Source organism: Marmota flaviventris, chromosome 5 (assembly GCF_047511675.1).
Source record: "Marmota flaviventris isolate mMarFla1 chromosome 5, mMarFla1.hap1, whole genome shotgun sequence".
NCBI classification, from domain to species: Eukaryota; Metazoa; Chordata; class Mammalia; order Rodentia; family Sciuridae; genus Marmota; species Marmota flaviventris.
In genome coordinates, this window is record NC_092502.1 from 38,664,701 (window position 1) to 38,685,057 (window position 20,357).

Below are 20,357 nucleotides of genomic sequence, written 5' to 3' on the forward strand. Positions count from 1 at the left end.
GGAGGAGAGCGATCTATTTCGCTTAGCAAACACGTACCAAGTCCTGGGGGAATGGGGGAGGGCGGTACATCCTGTACTATCTCTTTTAACCTCAGGCCCTTCATCTTTGTTCTTGCTGCTGTGGTGAATAAAATATCTATGGCCCCTGCCTTTCCAGAATCCTCCACAGATATTTATTGAACCCTTACTATGGCCAGATGTTACAGGGCTGAGCATACAATGGAGGATACAACATTCGTGGTCTCTGTCATGGAAGGTGATATATTCAACAAGTGGTTATTGAGTACTTAAGGGATAGAAAGTGGACAGTTTTGTTTTTTTAAATCAGAAAACAATCTTTCTGGCATTCCAAAACCATACCTCTGGAAAAAAAGAATCAGGCTGATTTTATGTGTATAGGTTTTACAGCTTAAGGAAAACACAGTACTTCATATTCTTGGAGACAAGTCTTATAGCTTCTGCTCCCTCATTTCCCTTCCCAGAAAGTCTACAGTCCCTGAAAGTGAAGCCCTTTCTTCTGTGTTCCAGGTACTGTGCTAAGTGCTAGGTGATCACTACAGAAAGAATGGCATGCAAACAGAGTGTTGAGGTTGCCATGGTTCAAGGAAGAGAGATTCTCAGTACCTCTTAGAAAAGAATTCAGTTGAGTTGGACAAACGGATGATTTTCAAGGGAGAAATGACCAAACTTCCATGAGTGAATGGATGTACCTAATGCTGTGACAGAGTGTGTGGGAGATAATAGAATTATAATAATTAATTGTTGGATGAAAGAGTGGTTCAGATAGATGTTTGGGTTTTTTTGTTGTTGCTTTTTATTTAGGTATTGGGGATTAAACTCAGGGGCACCTAGACACTGAGCTACACTCCCAGCCCTTTATTTGTCTGTTTTTATTAGTTCTAATCAGTAGAAAACTCTTCGATTTATTGTACACAAATGGAGCAGAATTTTTCACTTCTCTGGTTGTACTTGAAGTAGATGCACACCATTCATGTAATCATACATGTACCTAGGGTATTGATGTCCATTTTATTCCACTATCTTACCCCCTTACCCACTCCCCACCTTTGCCCCATCCAAATTTCCTCCACTCATCCCATACCCTCTTCCCTCTTATGGATTAGCATTCACTTAATAAAGAAAGCATTAGGCCCCTGTTTTTAGGGGGGGGATTGGCTTATTTCGCTTTGCATGATATTCTCCAACTCCATCCATTTACCTGCAAATGCCATAATTTTATTCTCTTTTAATGCTGAGTAATATTCCTTTGTGTATATGTACCACAGTTTCTTTATCCATTCATCTGTTGAAGGGCATCTAAGTTGTTTCCATAGTTTAGCAATTGTGAATTGTGCTGCTATAAACATGGAAGTGGCTTTGTTAATGTAGTTATGCTGTTTTTCAGTCTTTGGGGTATAAACCGAGGAGTGGGATAGCTGGGTCAAATGGTGGTTCCATTCCAGGTTTCCTAAGGAATTTCCATACTGCTTTCCAGAGTGGTTGCACCAATTTGCAGTCCCATCAGCAATGTGCCTTTTCCCCTAAATCCTCACCAACACTTACTGTTGCTTGTACTTTTGTTAACTGCCATTCTGACTGGGGTGAGAGTTTTGATTTGCATTTCTCTAATGACTAGAGATGTTGAACATTTTTTCATATATTTGTTATCTATTGTATATCTTCTTCTGAGAAGTGTCTGTTCAGCTCCTTAGCACATTTATTGATTGGGGGTTTTTTAGTTGTTTTTTTGATAAGTTTTTTGAGTTCTTTATATATCCTGGAGATTAGTGCTCTATGTGACCTGTGTGTGGCAAAAATTTGCTCCCAAATTGTAGGCTTTCTGTTCATCTCATTGATTGTTGCTTTTGCTGAGAAGAAGCTTTTTTGTTTGAATTCATCCCACTTATTGATTATTGATTTTATTTCTTGTGCTTTAGGAGTCTTGTTATGGAAGTTGTGGCCTAAATCAAAATGATAAAGATTTTTCTTCTGTTAGGTGTAGGGTCTCTGGTCTAATTCCTGTGTCCTTGATTCACTTTGAGTTTTGTGCATGGTAAGAGATGGGGGTTTAGTTTCATTTTGCTGCATATGGATTTCCAGTTTTCCCAGCACCATTTGTTGAGGCTGTCTTTTGTTCAATGTATGTTTTTGGCGCCTTTGTCTAGTATGAGATTACTGTATTTATGTGGGTTTGACTCTGTGTCTTCCATTCTGTACCATCAGTCTACATGTCTGTTTTGGTGCCAATTCCATGCCATTTTTATTACTGTTGCTTTGTAGTGTAGTTTAAGATCTGGTATTGTGATGCCTCCTGTTTCACTCTTCTTGCTAAGGATTGCTTTGGTTATTTTGGATTTTCTTATTTTTCCAAATGAATTTCATGATTGCTTTTTCTGTTTCTGTAAGGAATGACATTGGGATTTTAATTGGAAACACATTGAATCTGTATAGCACTTTGGGTAGTATGGCCACTTCAACAATATTGATTCTGCCTATCCAGGAGCATGGGAGATCTTTCCATCTTCTAAGGTCATCTTCCATTTCTTTCTTTAGTGTTATGTAGTTTTCATTACAGAGGTCTTTCACCTCTTTTGTTAAATTGATTCCCAAGTATTGTATTTTTTTCAATATTTATTTTTTAGTTTTAGGTGGACACAATATATTTTATTTTTATGTGGTACTGAGAATCAAACCCAGTGCCTCACGCATGCTAGGCAAGCGTGCTACCACTTGAGCCACATCCCCAGCCCCCCAAGTATTGTATTCTTTTTTATGAGGCTATTGTAAATAGCAGCCGCTTTTTATTTTTTTATTTTGAGGCAGGGTCTCACTAAATTGCTGAGGCTGGTTTTAGAACTGTTTCAGCCTGCCAAGTTGCAGTATTACAGGCTTGTGCCACTGTGCCTGACCACATAGGTGTTTGATGAACAGGCTCAGGGAAGAGGATCCACTGGATTTAAAGTGCTGACAGGAGGCTGGCCTGGTAGTCCATGCCTGTAATACCAGTGACTCAGAAGACAGGCAGGACAATTGCGAGTTCCAGGCCTGCCTAGCAATTTAGCTAGACCCTTTCTCAAAATAAGAGAATAATTTAAAAATAGGACTGGGGATGTAGCTCAGTAGTAGAGCACCTACCTAGCACATGCGAAGCCATTGGTTTGATCCCCAGCACCTCAAAAATAAATAAATAAAGTGCTTATTAGGAGTGTAGATGGATATGGCCAGCTCTCAGGAGTTAACTCTAGAGAAAAGTCAGGACTAGAGAGATTTGGCGTTTTCTGAATAGAAGGGAGTATTGAAGCTCAGAAGACTGAGCTCATTGAGGAAAAGAGTAGATAGAGGTAAAAGGTGGGAGGAAAAAATACTGCAGAGTAACTCACAACTGCCTTTACTCCAAGTACCTCCCTTTTCTCAGTTCTCCTTTAATTTTGTCCTCTTTTTTTTTTAAACATATTTATTTATTTATTTATTTTTAGTTATTGGCAGACACAACATCTTTGTTGGTATGTGGTGCTGAGGATCGAACCCGGGCTGCACGCATGCCAGGCGAGCGTGCTACCGCTTGAGCCACATCCCCAGCCCTAATTTTGTCCTCTTTACCAGCTTCCTTTCCACTCAGGTTTTGTCCATTTTCATTCATCCTGGTTCAGCTTCCTTCAATGAAAATGTATCCTTATCCTGGTCTGTGGTGACTTCTCAAACCCATATTTCTGGTAGACTGTTTTCCTCCCCTGTGACCACCTAGCCAAGCATATTGATCTTGAGCCTTTTGAGTTGAATAGAAGTAGACAAGTTCCAAAAAGCAATACCCAATTAAAATCTTGGTTCTGCAGATATTTATTCCAGCTTTCTAAAAGCTCCAGGCTTCATCTGCTTTTATCTTTCTTGAAAGTTAGGTAAGAGTGGTAGGATAACAATGTAAAGAATCAGAGGCTTTGAGACTCTTTCAAAAAAGTTATAAAGCCTAAAGCAAATTTTCCCGAAGGCTCCAAGGTTAAGAGACCTGTGTTGAAATCAAGATGCCCCACCAAGCACCTTCTTTGGCAAGTTCCATCATCTCTTAGCATTTCAAGCCTGAAAAAATTAATACCTACCTAGTGAGATTATTATGGGTTTTTAAAAACTATTAGTTGTTTTTTATTAGTGCATTATAATTATACAACATAGTGGGATTTGTTGTTTGTTATAGGTTTTTAATGAGGGAATGCCAGTAAAGTGTTCAGCAAAAATGGTAGTTTTGGCTATTTTTTGTGTTATCTCTAAGCCAAGTCTTTCTCAAGTGTTTCAGACAATGAAATAAAAGAAGCAAATTTTATATAATTTTCTTTTTGACTAAGGGGAAGTAACTTGAATTCAGCAAATCAAAAAGCCATCAATTGTAATTAACATTCTGAGCTCGGGTAGGGTGGTGCACAGCTGTAATCCCAGCTGTTTAGGAGATTAAGGCAGGAGGATTGCAAGTTCAAGGCTAGCCTGGACAATTTAGGAAGACCCTATCTCAAAACATAAAATAAGGACAACTGGGTCAGTGGTAGAGCACCCCTGAGTTTAACACACCACCCACCCAAATACCCCCACAACACACACACACACACACACACACACACACACACAAGGCATTTTTGAATTCTTAATTCTTAACATAAGCTTTAGTCTTCTTTGAATTGATGAAATGTGTCAGTGCAGTGTTTTTGATAGGTTTTTTTTTCTGTTTTTTAACAAAACCAGAATATTTTCAGATAACCTTTTAATTTGGGTTGAGCTATGAAGAACATTAAAATTGTCCTTAATCTCACCATCCTGAGATAATCAGTGTGATGTTTGTTTTACTACCTGCAAATGTATCTGTGCATCTATATATACCTATGTGCTCCCTCCTCAATATGTTTTGATGATTTTGCCAAAATGAAGTCTTGCTGTATATGTGGGGGGTTTTAGCCTGCCTTTTTCTCTCATTGTATCTTAAGCATTTGTTAGAATGGAAAGAAATTTTATCTTTATCAATATTTTAATGTATTTCTTTGTGCAGATTATAGTTACATTTATGATCTCCTTCTAATGAAAATCATACCTTCATTTCTAAATTTTCTGTTATAAACAACCCAGTGTGAAATTTCCTCATAATATTTGTTCATTTTTTTACTTAGCATGAGTTTCTTTTAGAGGTGAGTCAGAGTATACCCTGTTTTCTGAGCTTTTGATATATATTGACCAATTTCATACAGAAATTGTGTACTGTTCTCACTAAGGGTGTGATCAAACATGCCCTTTTCCCCACTACCTAGTCTTACCTCTGTATCATCAATTTATTCAATAACTATTTATTGAGCACTTACTGTATACCAGGCACTCTTTATAAATGTTGTTAATTCATTTGTGAGCAAACTCAGTCCCTGCCCTGATGGAGATTTCATTTTAGTTGGGGAAGATTGTAAAAGTAAATAAACCATAAATGTAATGGCAGATAATTTACAGAGTACAGAGTATTAGGAAGAAAAAGTAGGTATTTTTGTTTTTTTTCTAATCTTTATTGACTGGATAACCAGATTCTGTGAATTCTCATGGCTTTGGTTAATTTTTTTTTTTTAGTACCAGGAATTGAACCCAGAAGCACTTTACCACTAAGGTACATCCCTTTAGTTTTTATTTTGAGACAGGGTCTCACTAAGTTATTTGGGGCCTTGCTAAATTGCAGAGGCTGGCTTTGAAGTTGCAAACCTTGTGCTTCAGCCTCATAAGTCTACAGTCCTACACCACTGCGCCTGGCTTAATTTTTTTATAGTCATTCATTCATTCAATAAATACTTACTAAGCACATGCAATGACCTCGGGAACCAGATATGAACAAGATGGCATGGGGGCTAGGTGTGTAGCTCAGTTATGGAGTACTTGTCTCCCAGTTTTTGAGGCACTGGGTTCAATCCTCAGCACTACATAAAAATAAATAAATAAAATAAAGGTATTGTGTCATCTACAACTGAAGGAAAAAAAAGATGGCATGGAACTACATTCTTCTATTGGGGAGGGATAGGCAGAAAACTAACAAATGAACAAAATAATAGTAGGTGCAATAGGGAAAATAGATTGTGTTTTTAGGAAAGGTGTGATATTATGACACATTTTTTTTTTTTTTGGTTTTTATCCTTGTTTTCTGACTCACGGCGCCCTTAGCTCTTGTAATTTCCTAAGAAATATTGCTATTGAGTCAAACAGTATGCCCTAAGAAAATTGACTAGAGCAATATGGGTATCTTTCTTTCATGAAATTTTTGCCTTTTGTACTTAGGTTTGTTTCAGGGCCATACCAGCTCGTCCTCTGTTATTTCTAACATCCCTTTCAAATACAACTTCACCCCTTAAATTAATGAAGTGATTTTTCCCCCACCAACTTTTGGTTGTTTTTCTTTAAAAGAAGTTTTAATTTTTTAAAAAATTTTTAGTTGTAGATAGACACAACATCTGTCTGTCTCTCTCTCTCTCTCTCTCTCTCTTATGTGGTGCTGAAGATTGAACCCAATGCCTGACGCATGCTAGGCAAGTGCTCTACCACAGAGCTACAACCTGAGCCCTAAAGAAGTTTTAAATTTTTATGTATTTCATTACATCATTTTTTTCCTTTGTGATTTTTTTTGTCATACTTATTGCTTTCATCACTCCTAAGATTATAAAAATATTTTTGAGCTGGGCTCGGTGGTACATGCCTGTAATCCTAGCAGCTTGGGAGGCTGAGGCAGGAGGATCACAAGTTCAAAGCTAGCCTCAGCAATGGCAAGGCACTAAGTAACTGAGTGTCTCTAAATAAAATACAAAATAGGGCTGGGGTTGTGGTGCAGTGGTCAGGTGCCCCTGAGTTCAATCCCCGTCCCTGGTACAAAAAAAAAAAAATTAAAAAAATATTTTTACATTTAATAAAGTTTAACATTTTTTATATGTATGTGTGTATTTTTGTTTTGTGTTTAGATATTTAGACAGATTTGTCTTTGAGATATTTCTGTTACTTATTATTTTAGCATCTCATTCTGTTTTTTGTTTTTTTTTTCATATATCTAATTGCTGCTTGGGATTACAGGTTGGTGCCATTGCCCCCAGCTCCATCTCATTCTTCTTCTTCCTATTTATTTATTCATTATTTGTCCTAATTAAGTATAAATGAGACTCAAGATTGTACCTAGAGCTGGTATATGCTAGGCATATGCTCTGCCTCTGAGCTACATCCCTAGACCTCTTCCATCTCATTCTTACCATGTGGTTTTTTATTCATCTGAAATGATTTATATGGCATGAAGTGTGCTTACCATTTTCAATAAACTATATTGTCTTATTTCTAAGACAACATTTAATCTAAGGCTTGCTTCCAGTATAATAACAGCTTTCCTGGAAAAAAGAAACACTACCACATGAAATATACACATTAATTATAAGATGCATCCTGATTGCACATGGATGGAAGAAACATTCTGGATATTGGATTTTACAAAATATGGTATTATCAATTGTTTTGATAATTTCTTAAGTAATCATCTTTTCTTCACTTATTTTATAGCACATTTTTATACCAAATTATTTTATATGCTTATATGTCTGGTTTTTCTATTATCTTTTATTGATTTCTGTATTCTCAGTGTCTTAACTTTACTGTTTTATTTTTATGGTTTGATGAAACCTTTTGGTATTGAATAAAACAACTTCTCCTTACTCCTTACCCCCAACCGCAAATTTCTTGGCTATTTGTGCCCATTTATTCCTCTAAATTATTGTTGTTTTGTTTTGTATTGCTGGGTCTCAAACCCAGGGCCTCACACATGCTAGGCAAGGATTGAGCTATATCCCCTGCCCTTCCAAATTAATTTTAGAATCACTTTGTCCAAGATTACCTTTGGTCAGGTGTCCTTAGGCCAAATAATTCTTTGTTTCATGAGGTTGTCTTGTGCACTATAGAATATTTAGCAAGATCACTAGCCTCTACACAGTGTACATACTTGACATTCTGTATGCCTACCAAATTGTGACAATCAAAAATGTTTCCACATACTTCCAAATATCTCTCTGGATTGTGGGGAGTATAAAATTTCCTCCATTTTAGAACCACTTCATTAGTTTTATAAGGTAATAAGAGGAGAATTAATATCTTTATAATACTGTCTTCCTAATCAGAAGCATTGTATAGCTTTCATTCTATGAGGCTTCTTTCTTGGAAGTTAGTAAAACCATAAGGTTTTCCTTATTTGGGTCCTATGCCTTTCTTATCAAGGAGTAGTATTTTAATTAGTGTTTAATTGGTATTTTAGTTCGAATGACTATTTGCCATGTAGCATTGAGCATGTTAATTGGGGTGAGCATTATGTAATAAGAACAGCTGGCATTTATGCTAGGCACTGTTAAGTTCTGTACTTGAATTAACTCGTGCTAATCTTGACTGTAACTCCATGAGGTTGGTATTATTGTTATCACTGATAGATGAGGAAACTGAGAAAGGTTCAACCAGGTGCATACCAGTAAAGCAGGTTTACCACCATTAGTAACAATGAAAATCCTGGGGGCAAACTTGCTATCTTATACCAGATTTCCAAGAAAACATTGTGTGGGGACACTAGAAATATATGAAATGGTGTGGGGGGAGCAAGTTGTAAAATATGTAAAAATGTATCATTTTTGTAAGAATAGGTTCCCCAGGGTTTCTTAATCCCCAAATTATTTTTAGACCTCTTATCAGGTACTTTGAAAAAATTCTTTTTTAAAAAAATCACTTTCTTGGGGAATGGGTCTGTAGCTCAGTGGTAGAGCACTTGCCTAGCACGTGTGAGGCACTGGGTTTGAGCCTCAGCCCCACAGAGAAATAAATAAATAAAGGCTTAAAAAAAAATACTTTCTTTATTTTGACCCTTTCCTCTGAATATTGTTAAGATCACTGTTGTACACAGTTCTATTCCCAAGAGCTAACTTAGTGCCTTGAACATAGTAGGTGCTCAATAACTGTTGAGAGAGAAACATTTCTTATTGTTGATTTTTATGGAATCCTTTCCTTATGATAAATAAGTTATATTACAGTTTTGTCAGAGTACCTTGTATGGGAGAGCCAAGGGATAAATATGACATCTGTCCCAGGCTGACTTTTTATAGAGATTTTTATAACTAAAAATAGGACTGTGTCATAGAAAACAAAATTTATCTGATGTTTTGAATTTAAAACATCAGATGAAATTCATTTGGATCTTAAATCAAGATCAGCTCCCTTGTATGCCTGCAAATCAAGTCACCCATCCCCTTATTCATCCTGAGTTGTCTTTGGGAAGTTGGTCTGGCTACCCACTAAAGAAGGTAGGTGCCCTCCCTCTTTGGAGAGGAATTTAGTTTTATATTTTTATGTTAACACTGTGTAAAGTATCTTTCTTCTGGTGGGCCTTTTAATATAAGGTATAATTCCATACTACACCATAAAAATTACCCATAAAATTCCCTAAGTTGCGTATCACCATTAGTTATTGTAGAACACTTCTTTCACTCCAAAAGGACACCCTGTGCCCTCCAATGGATTCTCTGTTGTTGTTTAAGGTATACATCGTATCATTTGGGAAAATCAATTTCCCCATTTTGAATTATAGACATACTTTTAAAATCACAGCAGAGGTAAGAAATTCAGGATGTAAATATCTTCCCTTGTCTAGAAAACTAGAGTTTTATCACTGTCAAGATGACTACAGTTTTTGTGTATTAGTTCAGAAATTTTCTTTGTATGTGTGCACAGACATATATAAATGGCTAATTCCTTCCCAATGAGATATAATAACTTTCAAAATCATTTAATATATTTTAGACATTTAAATAAATATTGCTACCTCATTCAGACCCCTAGTCCATTTTGCTCACATCATTATTCTCAGTGTACATACCATTTGGCTTCTTGCACATTTTAAGTATTCATTCAACAAATATTTTTTCAGTTGCATTTTATTGTAACATGAAAATAATTTAATCAGTCCCTTATTTTAATTTTTTAAATTTCAGACTATAATATCAAACTCTCTTGCATGGTTATAAGAAATTGCTTGTAGGACAAGTTTTCTTACAGTGGACTATGTGTTTATGATTTTAGTATACATCACTGTCTGGACATTGTCATTCTTTGTGGGATCCTAGTATCCAAACCTTGAAACTATATTTACAATACTTCAGAGATATAATCTACATCCACATAAAAAAGTGCAAATGGCAGATGCCCATTTTCCCAGGTTCTTTTGCATCTGTTGCTTAGATATGGGACCTAGGTTATATCAGTCATAGGCTTTGAATTGGAAGCTGTTGACAGAAAGAAACAGGGCCCAAGTAAGCTACATTTTAGTGAGGATGGCAATAATAATGGCAACTATTAACACCGGTAGTAGATGTGCTGGAAATATAGGGTATGACATTGGTGCTACTGGCCATGGAAACTGGGATATTTGTGCCCAATGGCAGTAACAGTGGAGTCTTTGATAATACAACATAGTTTTGGGCTCCAGTGTTAGTCAACTTCATAGATTCCAAACAAGGTTCTCAGGTGGTCCTCTAGACTCTAGGAGCTACCAGTAGTGGTAGTAGTAGTAGTACCAGGGATTGAATCCAGACACTTAACCACTGGGTCATATTCCCCATCCTTTTTTTATTTTGAGACAGGGTCTAAGTAAGTTGCTCAGAGCCTTGCAAAGTTGCTGAGGCTGCCTTCAAACCTGCAATCCTCCTGACTCAGCCTCCTGAGCCATTGGGATTACAGGCATGCACCACCAAGCTTGGCCCTATTATCCTTTAATGAGTTTCTTCTGGGCTTAAGTTAAAGTTTGGTCATCTTTTGGTTTCTGCTTCCTGATTGATACATAATCACCAAGTTATACTTAAAAAAAAGTAATAACATGGGCTGGGGATGTGGCCCAAGCGGTAGTGCGCTCGCCTGGCATGCGTGTGGCCCGAGTTCGATCCTCAACACCACATAAAAATAAAATAAATATTAAAAAAAAGAGAGAGAGAGAACAATTAGTATTTCAGCCAGTCTCTGGAATGCAGGAGAAGCTTATGTCTCTAGAGTCCTTTGTGATAGTTAAATATTAGGCACTCTCAGAAGTACCTTCCTTTATAGCCTCCAGGTTTACTTACTTTTGTTAGGGCTGACACAATTGTACATCTTAAGTTACATTAAAAAAATTGTTTTTCCTTTTAAATGTCCATGTAGTACTGTGCTCAGGCTATTCTCTCCTGCCAGGTGTTTAAGACCAAGTTGGTCGAAACTGACCTTGTTCCTATCTATTCTTAAGAGTCAGCTGAGGTTCCTCACTTTTAGGGACATGTGTGAAGCCTCCTGTCTCCTTTAGTTTTCCTCTATCAGTTGTGCCATGTGCCAGGATGGGTCAGGTCAGGGTCTTGATAAACACACACCTAGCTTCTGTTGGAAGTTTCAGGCATTTCATTCTCCAGTGACCCTCCTCTTTGCAGAATATGCACCACCAGTTGGCTTTCTGTACTCTAGGGTCCTCTTGATCTCCCTGACTGGAAGATCAGGTGACTCACTGGAGTTTCAGAGCCCTTAAATAGGTCCCATCATTCTCTGGGTGCTGGTGGCTGAACTTAGAATCAAAGGGTCAAATATTGTCTGCTTTTTCCTTGGCCCTTTTACTTCCTTTACTTTGGTCTCCAAGTTTTTGGTTTTTAACACCCAGCAAGCCAGTTTCACCAGTCTTAAAGAGGAAATAACACATTATTACTTTAATATGTAAATTTTACAGTGATCCCTTTCATTTAACTGGGTTAGTATTTGTACTGGAAGTCATCATTATATACTATTTGTCTTATAGGTAATGGCTTATTCTCTCAAATTAATCTGAGGTGTTTTTTTTTTTGTTTGTTTGTTCTTTTAGAGGCAGTACTTCTGCAAAACACTAATGGGCAACAGTTACAAAGTTTACAAGGAAAATACAAAATGAAATAACAGAGCAAAAACATATTCAGTTTGTATAATAGCTGTGAACCAAGAATGACTTTTATAATCTTGAATCTTTACTTAGTTACACATTATATCTCCTATTTTTAAGATCACAGTAATTTTACAACAAAAGTCAATCTTTTGAACACAACTTTAAATTAGCTGAAGTCAAGCCTATTTGGAGCCATTTTAATATGGAGTAAGGTAGGAGGCAAAGCCTAATCTCTGGTAAGGTGGGGCTCTTCACAAATAACATAATACATCATTACGTCTGAATTATGAATCAAAGAAAAGCTTAGAAAGCCTTTAACCCTTTTTTTGTGGAAAATGTTTTCATGTTTTACAATATCAACCTTTATACAGATCAGGTTCTCATTATCTGTAAAAAATACATTTAAATTTCTACCCCAGTATAAAAAGTAACATAAAATTTTACATACATCTTATTGATAACAGATCCTGTTACAGATCATTAAATGAGATAAATAATTCTCCATTTAAATTTGTTATTTCTTCAAGTTTAAAATTACCATTTCAGACAACTTTAGTTTGGAGAACATTAGCTTGGTAAAGTGCTTTTTCAAGCTTTAGGTTTTAAAACTTGTATACTAGAGACATGAATATATTTAATATACAAAGAACGAATAGATAGCATCACCATTACACAGATGTCCTTATATTAACTAGGTTTAATTTTTCACAGTAAAATTCAGAATTTATAGATAATTAAAGGTTTGTAGAGTTTAGCAGTACTAGCAAAAATCAAAGGACAGCCTTAAATCTCTTCTACCTCTAGATGAGATGTAGAAGAGATTTAATGATCAGAACTAGACTTAGTTAAAGCAGACAGATATAAGCCAGTTTCTCAAATGGCAGTGTGGCCCTTTTATGCCAGATGCATTTATTATATAAAAGATAGCACTTATTGGTTAAACCTATATGAACTTTCATTTTACAAATGTTTACAGAACGTTTAGATAAGGCTCAAACATATTTAGTTTCAGGTGTGTGTGTGTGTGTGTGTGTGTGTACACGCATTTTTTTCCCCACATATTCAGGTTATTCATGAAAAATCAAGCCTGGTCAAAATTGTAAGTTATCTGTTTCTAACAACAAAAAAAAAATCCTAAAAGTATTGGACATCACAGTTTAATATTTTATAGCTCTCAAGCCTTACACAAATTGTTACTCATCAGTATGAGGTGTTTTTGAGTTTGTTTGTTTTGTTGTTGTTTTTTTTTAACAGGATAGGAAGAGTAGGATATCTGGAAAAGCTGACTCAATTCACATATTAAATAACTGACAGAAGAGAGTGACTCCCCAGAGGAGTCCCCCCCTCCCCACCATTAATGTCTCTCTCTTAAGAGGTTATTCTTCCCCTCTGGGGGCAAGTTATTTCCTCCTAAAATAAAATCTTGGTTAGGATAACATTGATCACTTTTCTCAGGGTCCCTTTGACCTAAAAGGTCCATCTATATGATTCTTGAGATTTTTCTTTTTCAGATGAACTTTGGAATCATCAATTACTTTTAAAAACGTCACTGGGATTTTGTTTGGAATATATTAAATTTATAAATTTCAGGAAAACTGATGTTATTTAAACTTTAAATGTTTTGTTATAAAGTGTATGAGTAAAAAATGTGAATAGGCCGATAACTATTAAAGAAATTGAATCAATAACTTTCCAAAACAGAAAGCACCAGGCCTAGATGAGTCAACTTATAAATCATACCAAACATTTAATAGAGAAATTATATTCTCTATAATCTTTTTTTAAAAAATAGGAAGTAATTCCTAGCTTCTAACAATTTCTGAAAGACTAGCATTACACTAATATTAGAACCAAACAGAGAAATTAGCAATCTACAAATCTCTTATCTACATATAGATGGAAAAGTCTTCAACAAAATATTAGCAAATTAAACCCAATAGTGTTTAAAAATAATTATATATCATAACCAATTATATATGAGCAAACTGATACACAGAGAGGCAGAAGACTCAGAATAGCTAACTCAATATTGAATGAGAAGTATAAAGTCAGAGGACTAACATTACCCAACTCAATACTTTCTGTAAAGCTAAAGTAATCAAGACATTGTAGTTTTAGCAAAATAAGAAGCAAATAGATCAATGGAACTGAGTAGAGGCCAGAGATAAATTACATAAATGCAGTCATGTATCACTTAACAATGGAGATATGTTCTGAGAAATGTGTCATTAGGCGATTTTGTCATTGTTTGAAAAACATAGACTAACACAAACCTATATGATACTTGACATGGCCTCTTGTTGCAACTGAGACACAGTATAGTTGAAGCTGCAGCTGACAAAACACAGCATGTTATCTTAGTTAACTGCTTTATATCAATAGGAAGAAATACAGGCACACTTTGTTATTGTTGTACTTCGCTTATAGATATTTCATTTTTCACAAGATGAAGCTTTATGGCAACCCTGCATCAAGCAAGTCTTTTGGTACAGTTTTTTCCAACATCATGTGCTCGCTTTGTGTCTCTCACATTTTGATAATTCTCACAATATTTCAGACTTTTTAAATAATTTTGTCTGTTCAGGTGATCTGTAATCAGTCATCTTTGATGTTACTGTTGTATTTGTTTGGGGGCACCATGAACCATGCCCATAAGATAGTGAACTTAATAAATGTGTATGATGTGACTGCTACAGTGTATTACCGATGTAATAGAAATACCAAGGGAACTAAAAGTAGAACCTGAAGTTGTGGTTAAATTGCTATAATCTCATGATAAAACTTTTTTTTTTTTTTTTTTGAGTGAGAGAGAGAGAGAGAATTTTCATATTTATTTTTCAGTTTTCGGTGGACACAACATCTTTGTATGTGGTGCTGAGGATCGAACCCGGGCCGCACACATGCCAGGCGAGCGCGCTACCACTTGAGCCACATCCCCAGCCCCTCATGATAAAACTTTGACGAATGATAATTTGCTTTTTTTGGTTGAGGAAAGGAAGTGGTTTTTTGAGATAGAATCTACTCCTGGTAGAGATCCTGTGAACATTGTTGAAATACCAACAAAGGATTTAGAATATAACATAATCTTAGTTGATGACCAGTGACAGGGTTTGAAGAAAACTGACTCCAATTTTGGAAAAGTTCTGTAGGTAAAATGTTATCAAACAGCATCATATGCTGGAGAACCCTTTCATGAAAGGAAGAATCAATGTGGCAAACTTCATTTTTGTCTTAAGAAATTACCACAGTCAGCCAGGCATGGTGGAGCATGCCTGTAATTCCAGTGGCTCGAGGCAAGAGGATCACAAGTTCAAGGCCAGCCTCAGTATCTTAATAAGACCCTATGTTGAAATTTAAAAAATAAAAAGGACCATGGATCTGGCTCAGTGGTTAAGGGCCCTGGATTCAATCCCTGGTATCAAAAAAAAAAAAAAAAAAAAATCACCATAGTCACCTTAACCTTTGGTAACCACTCCCCTGATCGGTCAGTAGCTCTCAACATCAAAAAGATTACAACTAAGTGAAAAAGGTTCAAGTGATCATTAATATTTTCTGACAATAAAGTAGTTTTAAGGTATTAAGGTATTGTGTTGGATTTTTTTAGACTATGCTATTACCAGTTTAATAAAGTACAGTATAGTATAAACATAACATTTATTTGTACTGAGAAACCAACAAATTTGCGTTGCAATATTCACTTTATTGTGGGAATCCGAAACAACCTGCATTATCTCTGAGGCATACCTGCAACAATAAGAAGTATTATATAATAATAAACAACTATATTGCTAGCTTGTGTATTTATCAACTCTTATGTATTATACAAGTACTGTGCATAACTATGTGCAGTGCAGTGGCTTTGTTTACACCAAAATCACCACAAACACAAGTATTATGTTGTGTTAAAATGTTCGGACAACCATGATGTCACTAGGTGATAGGACTTTTAATTGCATTTTAATTGTGGACCTGGGACTCCCATCATATATGAAGTACATTGTTGACCAGAACATCATGCAGCCCTTGACTACTCTTTGTGTGTGTGTGTGTGGTGTGTGGACTTTGTGCATGCAAGGCAAGCACTCTACCAACTGAGCTATATTCCCAGCCCTATATGTATTCTTATGCATCATATCTCAGATTCCACTGGGGTGGATACCAAAATACTTACTTAAGTTTCTTATATAAAATGGTATTTACATATAACTTGGGCACACCCTCCCATGTATTTTAAATCATCCCTAGATTGCTTAAAATATCTAGTACATTGTAAATGCTATGTAAATAGTTGTTATCCTGTATTGATTAGGGAATAATGACAAAAAAGTATACATGTTCATTACATAGTTTTAGGTCCCCCCCCCCCCAATATTTTCAGTTTGCAAGGTTGTAGAACTCACGGATACAGAGAGAAAGAGAATTTATATATGACTATTTTTGTTGTTGCCTATAAAATTTTTTTCTTATGGGGTATGATTCATACAGAAGACCACAGGAGGGGCTGGGGTTGTGGCTCAGCGGTAGCCTAGCACGTGTGAAGTCCTGGGTTCGATCCTCAGCCCCACATAAAAATAAACAAAACAAAAGTATTGTGTCCAGCTACTTCTAAGAAATAATTCATGTGGTCTTTTATTTTTTTAAATATTTATTTCTCTAAGGGTTGTACAATGTGGATATTATTCAACATGGTGGTATTGTTGGAACATTAAAAAGTAACTGATTTTTATATCTAGCAATCTTCCTGAATACTCTTATTCTATTTTTTATGAAGTAGTTTTTTTTTTAGTTTTTCCTATACATAATTATCTACAAGGGATAGTTTTATTTGTTCTGAACTTTATACTATTAACATCTTATTTTCCTACCCTGAATGACAGTGCTGGACAGAATTAGTGATAGCAAGCATCTTTATTGTGTTCCTCATTTTAAAGGGGATGTTTTCAGGGTCATCATAAAGTATAATATTTGCTATATATAATTTGTAGATAACTTGTGTCAATTAAGGAAGTTATCTTCTATTTCTGCTTGGAAGTTTTCTTTTTAAGAATGGCTGTTGAATCCATCTAAGGATTTAGAATATCATATAACCTTAGTTGATAACCAGTGGCAGGGTTATCAAGCCAACTATCTTTGGCTTCTTTTTTTTATATTTGTTTTTTAGTTTTAGGGGGACACAATATGTTTGTTTATTTTTATGTGGTATTGAGGATCGAACCCAGGGCTCCATGCATGCCAGGCTAGCACGCTACCCCTTGAGCCACATCCCCAGCCCCATCTTTGGCTTCTTTAGATAAACATATGTTTTTTTAATGTGGTAAATAACATTAATTGATTTTTTTTCTAATGAGCAGAATTCCTAGGATATACTCACTTTGGTTATTCTGGATTTAGTTTAGTAGTATTTTGTTTAGACACATCTGTGTTCATGAGTGATATTTCAGTTTTTTTCTTTTTTGTGCTTTTAGTTTGGGATCAAGTCAATGCTAATTCTTAAATTGGAGGTATTCTCTATTTTTTTAATACTTTTCAATAATTTGTATAAAATTAGAATCACCTTTTCCTCAAAGTTCTACAAACTGTCCTTTTAAAGTCACCTGAGTTTGGCATTTCCTATAGGAAGAAATTTTAACTACTGGTATTTCTTTATTCATTAAATGACAGTTTTGAACCCACCCGCACTCTGGTACTAGGGATTGAACTCAGGGGCTCTGTACTACTGAACTACATCCTTAGCCTTTTTGTTTTTATAATTTGAGACAAGAAAGCCCTTTTTGTTTTTATAATTTGAGACAAGATCTCACTCAGTTGCCCAGGCTGACCTGAAACTTGTGATCCTTGTACCTCAGCCTCCTTGGAATTATAGGCCATGGTACCCAGCAACAATTCTGACTTTCTGTTTCTTCTTGAGTAAAATTTAAAATATCTTTTCGTTGTGGAAAAATTTCAAACATAAGAAAAAGCAGAGAGAATATTAAAATGACCTCCCTCTACCAATCACCCAGTTTCTTGAGTTAGTTTTGCTAAATTTTATTTTTCTAGGAGTTTAACCATTTCATCTAAGTTTTCTAACAGTTTTGGTATAAAATTATTCATAATATTTTATTATCATTTGTGTATTAAACACATTTGTAGTTTTCTCTTTTTCATCCTAATATTGGTTGTTTGTGCCTTTTGTTTTTGTTTCCTTAATTTTCTTATATTTGTCAATTTTAATAATCTTTTAGAAGATATTGGAATTGTTGCTTCTCCTGTACCCTCTGTGATTATTTCCTCCCTTCTGTTTTCTTTGGGCTTATTCTGTTCTTTTTCTATTGTCTAAACGTCGGTGCTTAGCACATTAATTTTCTTCCCTTCTTTTCTAAGGCTTTCTTATAGTGCTGCTTTTTTTTTTTTTTTTTTTTTTTTTTTTTTTTTTGCATCTCACATATTTTGATACCTAGGATTTTGAACTTCTTGTTCATTTCTAAAATTTTTCTACTTTATATCATGACTTCTTTAGCCCTTTAATTTTTGGTAGCCCTTCTTAGTTTGTGCTATATTTTTGTATTGATTTAACATTGACTCAAGTATAGTACTTTTCACTTGTGGTAGTTGGTTAATTTTTGTATATGTTTGCTGTAATTTTAACTAGTCTATAAGGGTTCTTTAAGTGAAGCTTGTTTAGTGTGTTCAAGTCTTCTGTATATTTCCTCTTTAATCTGCATAACCAGTCATCCAAGAAAGGCATGTAAAAATTTCTGACAATGACTGTAGGTATTCCCCTATCACCTTTTGTTTTGTTGAGGGTTATGTAACTAGGCATGCCATTTTCGAATTATTATATCTTGAGAAATTAACATTTATTATGCAATGGCCCCTTTATCTTTAGTAGTGCTATTTTTTGAGGTTTATTTTGTCTTATATTAATATAGCTACACTGACTTTCTTTTGGTTAATTTTTTTGTTGTTATATCTTATCCCATGTTTTTTATATTTGAAAATTGATTCTTAGTGGGGGAGGGAGAGATGGGGAAAGGTTGATCGAGTACTACGCAGTTAGAAGAAAGAAGTTCCAGTGTGCTATTGCATGGTAGGATGACTGTAGATAACAATTATTTCAAAAAGTTATAGAAGAAATGATTTTGAATATTTTCACCATAAAGAAATGATAAAAGAGATAAGTATATTTATCTTGATTTAAATAGTAGATGATATATACACATATGGAAACATCATGGTACTCCAATTATTATGTTTTATGTATCAGTTATTATTTTTTTAATTTAACACATTCTCTACATGTGTTTGCCAACTTTCTGTTGTTAGGATTAAATACCTGGGATAAGCAACTTCAAGAAAGATTTATTTTGGCTCACAGATGTAGAGCTTTTTGCTTGACACCATCACCTTGGACCTGTGGCACCACAGTACATGGCAGTGGAGGCTGTTTGCTTCAATGCATCTGAGAAGCAAAGAGAGAGAGAGAGGAGGGGTTTGGTCCTCCACTCTCTCTGCGAGGATCCCGGGGACCTAACTTCCTTACATTAGGCCCCACCTCCTTAAAGTTCCACCTCTGGCTGGAACCAAGCCTACATTTAAGTTCCAAACTGTAAAACACACACACACACACACACACACACACACACACACACACAATATTGACCCCTAGAAAAAAAATCAGCTCTAGCTTTTATTAGATTGGTCAATCTTTTATCAGATTAATCTTTTATCAGATTCTAATAAGCCCATCTGATCATAAATGGAACTCAATTTTTAAGTGTTGAAGTTGATTTGCTAATATTTTATAAAGAAGATTTGCATTTGTATTCAATAATAAGATTGTTCAGTAACTAGGATGACCTTATTAACATATCCCATATTGGGACAGTTTTGAAAATGAAAGGAATTGCTTTCGTTTTCACTAAGGTGATAAAACAAATTAGAATCACCCATGGCAAACAAGGATGGATACTCATCCAATTAATAATTTTCTTTGATCACATTTTGTAAATTTATAGTAGCTTTGTGAAAAGAAATAGGAAGCGTATGTGCATTTTTATATTCTTGATTAGGATAAATAACTTCATATTCTGTTTCTCTAAGATTTAATAAACTGGAAATAATTTATAGACTAGAAATTGAATTTAAAAAGCAACAGACAATAGCAGCATCCAGCAAGTGGTGGCTCAAAGAGAGGTAAGGACCTCTCACTGACAAGTTGAAAGATATTTTCCTACCAAGTTTATGAGAAAACCCCATTGTCCCAACAAATTTCATAAACTGAGCAGAAAATAAGCTCAGAAATGGTTTAGGAGAAAGCCTAGAACTCCCCACTTGACAATTAAAGGGGGAAATAGAAACCCCCTTTTTTTAAAAAAAATATTTTTAGTTGTTGATGGACCTTTAATTTAATTTATTTATATGCAGTGCTGAGAAT

The 20,357-nt window shown here is 35.3% G+C and overlaps 1 protein-coding gene across 4 annotated transcripts in view; it reads left to right on the forward strand.

Moving 5' to 3' along the window:
* Window positions 1–20,357, forward strand: part of Simc1 (SUMO interacting motifs containing 1) — a 96,506-nt gene that overhangs the window by 11,151 nt on the left and 64,998 nt on the right. The gene's annotated exons all lie outside the window — the stretch shown is intronic.